Below are 8,826 nucleotides of genomic sequence, written 5' to 3' on the forward strand. Positions count from 1 at the left end.
CGTATATCGATTCTCAACATTGCAGCGGAGAGTCCGTTGTGTCAACATCAGCCTTTATCGTGGGCCAAAATGAAATGATACCGTTCTGACTGAGGAGTTAATTAGGTCGGGAACCACATTCTGTACATAGATGGTGATGTCACTACGTTTTTACTGGTGTGAACACAATGACGGGAACCAGTCATGATTACATGAACTTCTATTCATGTATAAATGGCTAATACGCATTGAAATTGCACACGATGCGTGATCCGGATTTAGCCAGGAGTTTTTTTACTCAACAACATTTTAAGCCATGCGTATTTTCTTTTTTTTCATGCGTATTTTACGCAAATACGCATCTTATCTGGACCTCTGACAACAAACAATGATAGAAAAATATTATTTCTTAAATGCAATCAAATAATTTAAGTTAAAATATTACCAGACAGAATAACTTACTAGCTTCTGGCATTGGGTAATTGCTAATGGACTGTCCAACGCCTTTTGGCGTTTTAGTGTCTGAAAAAGAACCTTGCGATGAACAATTATAATCATTTATGTTATATTTAAACCTCCATGAAAGTTGGTTTTGACACAATGTACTTTTTAAGGATGCAGTTCCAAGTTCCTACGCTAACGATATATATTTTGTAATGGTTGTTTGTAAACTGTGTATTTTTACACTCAGGGTAAGAGGCACTATTACCTTCATTTATGGAGGAAACCAGCATGTGAAAATCATATAAGGGGATAAGTTTCATGCCATATGTTACTCATAGGGAAATTAAATTTCCAGGTGTACATGTAACTTTCATTTTTGGAAAACGAGATACATGAATCTAAGAACATTCCTGAGGGGATGTTACTTATATTTGGGTACATCTATAGAATAGTCGGGTGAAATAAAGCTAACACTGACTATACATATAAATATAGAAATTTAATATTATAACTGTTACTGTAATATATTTCTGATGAATAAAGGTAAATTACTATTTGGTGGGCTTCTGATTGGGGTCGAACTGGCGTCATCTGAAACCCAAAGTATAATTTTCAATGCACTCAATCTCTGTCTTGTAATCTGTAAAGCACTGAGTTTGACCCCCCCCCCCACACACACACACATACTTGTGTGGTGAATGATCATGCATGGGATTTTCTATAATCATGTGGTACAGGCATTGGTAAAAAGCCCTTTCACTAGAAACTGTGATTTTTTTCAGTTTTGGGGGAAGGGGGTCAGTGCCCATTTGATGGGGAAAATTAGCGTGCCTTTTTTCTAGTCAGTTTATGTTTATTCACATACATTACGAAATCTCCAATAAATGAGTATAAGCATAAATTGGTATGACGTCTCCGTGGTACGAATTTGCCTAAGCTGAAATAATTCGCGTTCAGAATAAATCTGAATCAAGAGTCTGCCAAAGCAAAAATCATCAAAAGACTCGATGGCGGCAATTTATATTGACTAGAATTTGCCTCAGCCAATCATCACAATTAAATGGTGAAGACACCTCTGACATTACATGTACAAACTTGAAACACACTTAGCTGCCAGCTAGAACTTATTTTCAGTTACTTTTTATCGGAGTTCAAACTGTTACTAGGACAAACAACAACGTGAATTACAAGCTATAAAGCTTTGACACGAAAACATATGACAAATCATTGGAATAGCTCTAGAATATTCAATACAAAAAGGAATCTCGATCATCCCGTACTTCACGTTATTGTTTGAACATGCTTACCTGGTTGTTCTTTGTCCATTGTTATTGTGTCTTAAAACTCTATAATAAAGTAGTGACTGTGATAATTTAAAATTTAAACACCACGAGACGACGCAAACGAAAAACAGCGCACTCTAGGTTACAATATACTAAATCTTTTTGGAGTGCAATGCTATACTCTCTAAAAACATGAACATCATTTATTTGAAGACACGGTTCTCTGTAGGGTTACTTGCCATGACTTTATTTTAGTATATTTCTGTGTGCATGTGGCAGGGAAAACATTGTTGTTTACTAGAAATTCACTCTTTTATCTGAAGATTGGAGACTACATAAGACTTTGACAGATGGCGGGAAACCCTCATGAACTGGATAGAAGCCGGTAAATAGATGGCCGTAAAACAGTGACTTTTGATTCGTGGCGAGTTCTTTCTTACATGTCGCGTGACCTATCTTTTTTATTGCTTAAATCAATTCGGCTTGGAATGCTCTTCGAGAAAAGGTATGGTTATGAGGGTCTCTATGCGCAAAAGTTTGACTTTATTTTTCGTTAAAGTTATTGCATTTACATTGAATTTGTGTAGGAAATCTTTTACTATATTGTAACCTCTATACTTTCCGCGTTCGATGATGACGTCACGGCGTTATTTATTTCAGGGGAAACAAATCATGCTGCATGAAGATAAAGTCGATCGTACATTAATTTGCGTTTCTTAAAATTAATTCCTATGACAAAAATCCACAGATTAATACATTAATAATGTTTCGTTTTAATCAATACATAATATATCATCTAAAAGTATATGAAACTCCTGCAGAGACATTACAAAAAAAAGGAAACCATTGTTATCAAGCGCAATTCATATGGGAATTTAAGGAAAATGACCAATTGCCTAGTATAGAACAATACTTTATAAAACAGCACAGCACAGAAAAAAACGTTATAATAAATAAGCAATTGACTTTTTCAGACGACTGTATACAGTAACGTTAAATGGACGTCTTTTCGACGTCTTTTAAAAGACGTCATTAATATATCGCTGAAAACACGTCTTTACGACGTACTTTAAAATACGTCATTATCATGTTGCTAAAAAGACGTTGAAAAGACGTTTATTTTACAATTTTCTCAGACGTCTTTATAGTGTTACGTTATAAAGACGTCTTTTTTACGTCTTTCAACAGACGTCATTATTATCTCGGTAAAAAGACGTCTTTTCGACGTCTTTTAAAAGACGTCATTATTTTCCTCGCCAAAAAGCCGTCTTGTCGACGTCTTATAAAAGACGTTATTATCATATTGCTAAAAAACACGTTGAAAAGACGTTTGTTTTACAATTTTCTAAGACGTCTTTATATTGTTACGTTATAACGACGTCTTTTTCACGTCTTTTAAAAGACGTCATTATTATCTCAGTAAAAAGACGTCTTTTCGACGTATTTTATAAGACGTCATTATTTTCCACGCCAAAAAGACGTCTTTCTGACGTCTTTAAAAAGACGTTATTATCATATTGCTAAAAAGACGTTGAAAAGACGTTGTTTACTTGGCGGCGACGTCGCGACCGTAAAACAACAAAATTAAGACGTCTAAAAGACGTCTCATGTTTGCTGGGAAGTACTATCGAGGGGGTGGTGAAATCTATTTAAAAGTATTTTTTCAGGATCGTTTTGCTTATAACTAGAGCTTCTTTTATATATTTACATACATTGGGAATAACTATCGCAATAAACCTAATAACTTGTTGAATTAATTAATGCATTGTATGTTTTTATGATGCACGAGCAGTTATTAGAATAATTAAATGGCATTAAATGATAGTGCACGTATCCTATTTCGTAAGCCTGATTTATATCTGGCATTTATAGATTTATAGCGATATTAACATATATCGATGTGAAAAATACACTTTAAAGATGACTGCAGGTGTTATGTAATCATTTTAATATGTTAAAAGGACTTTTAATTCACCAAATGATTCACAAGAGCAGTATTATTATTTTAAATGAAAAGAGGAAGATCATCAGGAAAAATCAAAAGTTGTTGTTTTTTCAATCATAAACTCTCCAGGCAAAACTGTATTTGGCAAATAATTCTTTAATATTATCTGCAATTCAAAATCTTCTACCTGTTTGATGGTTTCCACTGAAAAGTAGCTCTGCTGTGTTTCTTAGAATTTAAATAAATAAACTACCATAAATAACTGGCATGATCAAATCGTATTTTGGTTCACTCAGTTCTACGTTCACATATGTTGATACAAAGTCTTGAAGATTTTTTGTCTAAAACATACGGTTAAAATAAATAAAGGTCATTGTATCAAATGAATAGTGCAAAACGTTGGAAAATAGAAAAACTGTAATTTGACAATTTTTGAACAGGACGTTTAAAATCATACACAGAAATTGACCAACACCAATCATCTGCAGTGTCCCGCTTAGTTAAGCATATATCTTACTTAATTAATGTCATTTATAGTCTAAACCAAATGGGTATTACTCAAGCGCAAAGTAAACATTATTCGTGACCTTGAAGTATGTTATTTAGATCCGATTTAGAGTTAACGGGTCATTAACACGAAGTTACGTACAATCAATATTGCTTGCGATTTGAAACAGATTTATTTTCTAAAATCACATCTGTGGCATATTGTATTAACCTTATAATAAACAATCTCATAAATGTTCGCAAATGCTTCACGCATACAAAGGTCATGAATTGTAAATATTAATTATTTTTTATATATGGGTGTATTTCATACAATTTGTATTTCAAAAAGATACACACAGATTAACAACAACAATGCACTGTTTTGATTTGAATGCGAAGACGCGAATTCAAACACCTTCGAAAAAATTGTATTAGTCACATTTAAGACAGAGTGATCTGCTTTGCTATACGAAATATACTACAATCTAGCAAATATAAATCGGTTTACCCGTCCGCATAACTTGTGAAATGTCTGGATTTGTGCATGTCTTTCAATAACTATTTCACATAATTATTTACTACAAATAAAACAGTTTTGTTCCATTTCAGTGATAAAGATCAGACAGTCAAGATCATTTTTCTTACAGTTAACTGTCTGAAATAAAAGCGTAATGTGCCTCTCTGAATCGGTTTGAGAAAATTTATATTAAATTAAATGTCAAAGATCAAAGAATTGCCGCATCAGAGATTTACATATTCTTTAAGGTATCCCTTATATACTACACATGCATGTAAATGTCAGAATGCAATACAATGAACGACAATTTCATACATGTTTTTTTAATTATAATAATTAGTTTACATTTCAATCATATACAGTGAGGTTGGGTAAAACATCCATAAACTAAACTGATAAAATATATAACTAGGTTTTGGCACAGTTCGCAAATAAACCTTTATTGAATTGAGTATTGCTAATTTTTTGTCAAGTGTTTTCTTCTTGGAATAATTATTTTATTTGTTTCTTTGTTGTGTAATTAATTCCCATAATTTCCCCATTTACTCAACTACTTGATGCTAAATTCATAAATCCTTATAGTAGATAAAAACATTTCTAGACATAAACTGGAGAGAAAATGCAATAATAACACGCGGTCCTATATTCATGAGAAGGAACCAATATCCAGACATAATTCAAATGTTACGAAGGTGTATAGGATAAAGTTGAAATAAATAGATTTCATATAGGTCATATTCGTGTCAACAACATGTATGTATATAGTCAGAATTTGCAATTTATAAACGTTCAAATTACCATATATAAAATATTAGATTTAAGTACAGAAATGCTTTTAAATAGATTTAACAAAAACAATAACACGTATCACTACTACCGATCGCATATGGAGAATGAATATGTTAAAACACTTAATGATGTATATGAACTACTGCATCAACATAACCCAAAACAAACCGTTGTAGTATCAAATATAATCAATTAAAGCTTGGCTAAGATGATCCGGACTGAGTTCATATTCCAAATGCCTTTTCTTCCGAATAAAATTTCTAGTGCCATAGATATAGATATTCCCATCAAATAAGTCATAATATAAATATAGAAATTTAATGAATATTTTCATCTTAATCAGACCAATATACATATTTTTTCTATATAGTTGACCATTTAGAATAAAAAATCTTATATTTGCATCTTGTGAAATATTCGCTAAAATGCGATTAAATTTTATCAATCTGATCATTCGTGTCTCGCTCGCTTTTGTATTCATTACAACTAATACCCTTTAATAATGCACTTGCATGTACCTAATGTGTCATGTCATCGAGTATTATGTCACAAGTACTTATAAATGAAAGTCATTGCAATAAAAATATATAAGAACTCTTAACTTTTTGATTCGAGGTCAATATGCTCCTTCTTCTACTTTGAATATCTTAGTTGATATAACGTTGTTGCAAAATGGTAAAATCTGGGAAATAACTGACGAACACAAAGAATTAGCGTTACTTATTTAACCGCCTTTATTCTTAAATGATTGAAATTAATTACATTATAAACAATAATTGTGTTTAAATAAAAGAAATGAAATTGAATATTTTTCTCATTTTGCAATTAAAGTGCCGTAGAAAGCACACTAAACCTATTTTTCCGAAACGTGCATATAAAATAAGCTTAAATTAGTATATATATATATGTGCTTAGATATGAATAATACATCTAAAACAACATTTTTCACAAACAGCTACTGTTTACATCCTGAATATTATTACTTTACTATTCCTTTTTACACACAATCTAAATTTAATTTCCCTGTCGCAATAAGGAAAAAAACGACAACAACTCAGAAGAGTCAAACTGAGTGTATTGCGGAAGAAAATCTCCATATTGACAGTAAAAAAGATTATTTGAACTTTACCACGGAATGTTTTGACCTTGTATATTGCCGTTTAACGACCCGTTTCTTTCTTCACTTTAGTGGCAATTACAACCTAATTGCATGACAAGTTCGTGAAAAGTTCATCCAACTGACATGACTTTCTGTTCAGTTATATTCACCCCAAGCTTAAAACAACAGTGCCATTGTTATACAGATACAAACACTGATTTTCTCAAAGCACTTATTTCTATACTTGAGGTGTGACGTTGAATTGAGACAATGACCCGTGTTGGGGGACAAAGGTCAATTCGACTATAAAACAGCTTAAAAGATCCTGCCTTAGCCATAACTTTGCATTAATATGATGGACTTATAGAAACAATGGCACACATATAAAAATAATAAGATGGCGTGATACGTGGATTACCAGGCTCATTGCCTCAAATGAATTTCATATTTAGAGGTCAAAGCATTTTTAAATCATTTCTCACCGATTTCTTTACTATATATTATTGTATGTTTAAATAACACGAGGTTTTGCGTGAAAAAGCGGTCGCCCTACGAACAAATGTATGGTCACCGTTAGCGGTCCAGCAGTAAAAATTGACTATAAATTAGATCAGTTTTGACATATGAGAAGTTTTGTGACCAAAGTGGTATGAGAGGCAAGTTGCGCTATGAATACATGTCTCGTTTTTAAAGTTAATTCCCCAAATTAATTGGCTGACATAACGAATGAGAGGTGTTTTTAATTTACATAGCAACAATTTGAAAACTTCGCGATATTGTTCAAAGCAAACAAGCGTACACGAAAACGGTTAAGTGGCCAACTTTGGCTTCTGACACTTCTTTGGATTTTAAATCTACAATGCTTCGTAATCTATAATGGTTTGAAATCTACCGGCATTTCGAAATCTGCATTGGTGCGAAATATATTGAAATCTACTATGGTTTTGCAATCTTCTGTGGTTGTGTCTTAAAAAATTGCATTCTCTTGCCCTGCTATTTCTTAACGATTTAGTAATTACATCGAAACATTATCTTCTTGTATTGCTTTTTAACTGGGATTGAAATGCCATGAGAATATTGTTTATTTACACGTGTATGTCTTGTGATCAATTTTAGGGCAAGTGTACGGTTTGGGATACCTGAAATCCCCCCCCCGCTCCAATACTTTACATCGACCGGTCAAATGCCCTGAACCCAGTTTAAATCATGTTTCTATGTTGAATGTCTTGGTGTATGAATTGACTTGTACTGTTAAGGCGATTCCTAATTTGCCTTAAATTAACTACAAGAAACGTTTTCATATACAGATGATGTTTCTTGAGTTTAACTACATATTATCTGCGTTGAAGACTTTCTTGGTAGTTTATGTATCCGATCATTTTAAAGTTGTTTTGTCTTTATTTGTAACTTGACACCAGACAATTGCTCAAAACAACACTTCAACATTAAAGGGGCCTTTTCACGTTTGGGTAAATTTACAAAATTGAAAAAGTTGTTTAAGATTCGCAAATTTTCGGTTTATGTATGATATTTGTGAGGAAACAGTAGTACTGAACATTTACCATGCTCTAAAATAGCCATTATATGCATCTTTTGACGATTTAAAAACCCGAAAATTATAAAGCGTTGCAACGCGAAACGAATTAATAAGTTGGATAGTTCTGTTGTTGTCGCTATATTTTGGGAAACTACGAGGATTGCTTTTATAAAGTATAAAATACGTCTGGTATTGCATACGGAAGGATGGTCGAGTGGTCTATGTGGTAGACTTTTTACTTCAGGACTCCAGGGGTCAGTGGTTCGAGTCCTGCTGAGGATAACCTTTTTTAAATTTTATTCTTGATTTTTAACTGGAGCTTTTTATATCCAATGGTTACATTAATCAATATAAAAGCATTTAATGCCAAACTTCAAAACATGCAACATTCTGTGAAAAGGCCCCTTTAATGTTTGCCATCAAAAGTATATACTTATATTTTCTAGTTGAAGTTTAACTACTTCTTTACCACTATTATCAGTATTGACATTTTGGAAAATTAAGTCATACATATGCGTTTGATTGATATCAGTACAATATTGTTGCCCAAATATGGAAAATCTGAAGGAATCACAAATCAAGCTCCATACTAAACTTCCAACATTATCAACCTAAGGAATCTAAAAAAAAGACATTTTTATTTAATATTGAACATATCAGCTTCTAACTTATGTCAATCCAATTTAAGTGAACAAAAATCATATTTCGATAATACGGCATATTAAGCATTGACGAAAAAGGAAT

General features: G+C 32.5%; 1 long non-coding RNA gene across 1 annotated transcript; it reads right to left on the bottom strand.

The window, feature by feature from the left end:
• Positions 1 to 990: 990 nt before the first annotated feature.
• Positions 991 to 2,452, bottom strand: LOC127838008 (uncharacterized). Its single transcript, XR_008029600.1, has 3 exons — positions 2,317 to 2,452; positions 1,731 to 1,841; positions 991 to 1,014 (listed from the first exon to the last, which is right to left on the bottom strand). It is a non-coding gene; the product is annotated as an uncharacterized LOC127838008 (long non-coding RNA).
• Positions 2,453 to 8,826: the final 6,374 nt, after the last annotated feature.

Source organism: Dreissena polymorpha, chromosome 7, assembly GCF_020536995.1.
Source record: "Dreissena polymorpha isolate Duluth1 chromosome 7, UMN_Dpol_1.0, whole genome shotgun sequence".
Classification (NCBI taxonomy): Eukaryota; Metazoa; Mollusca; class Bivalvia; order Myida; family Dreissenidae; genus Dreissena; species Dreissena polymorpha.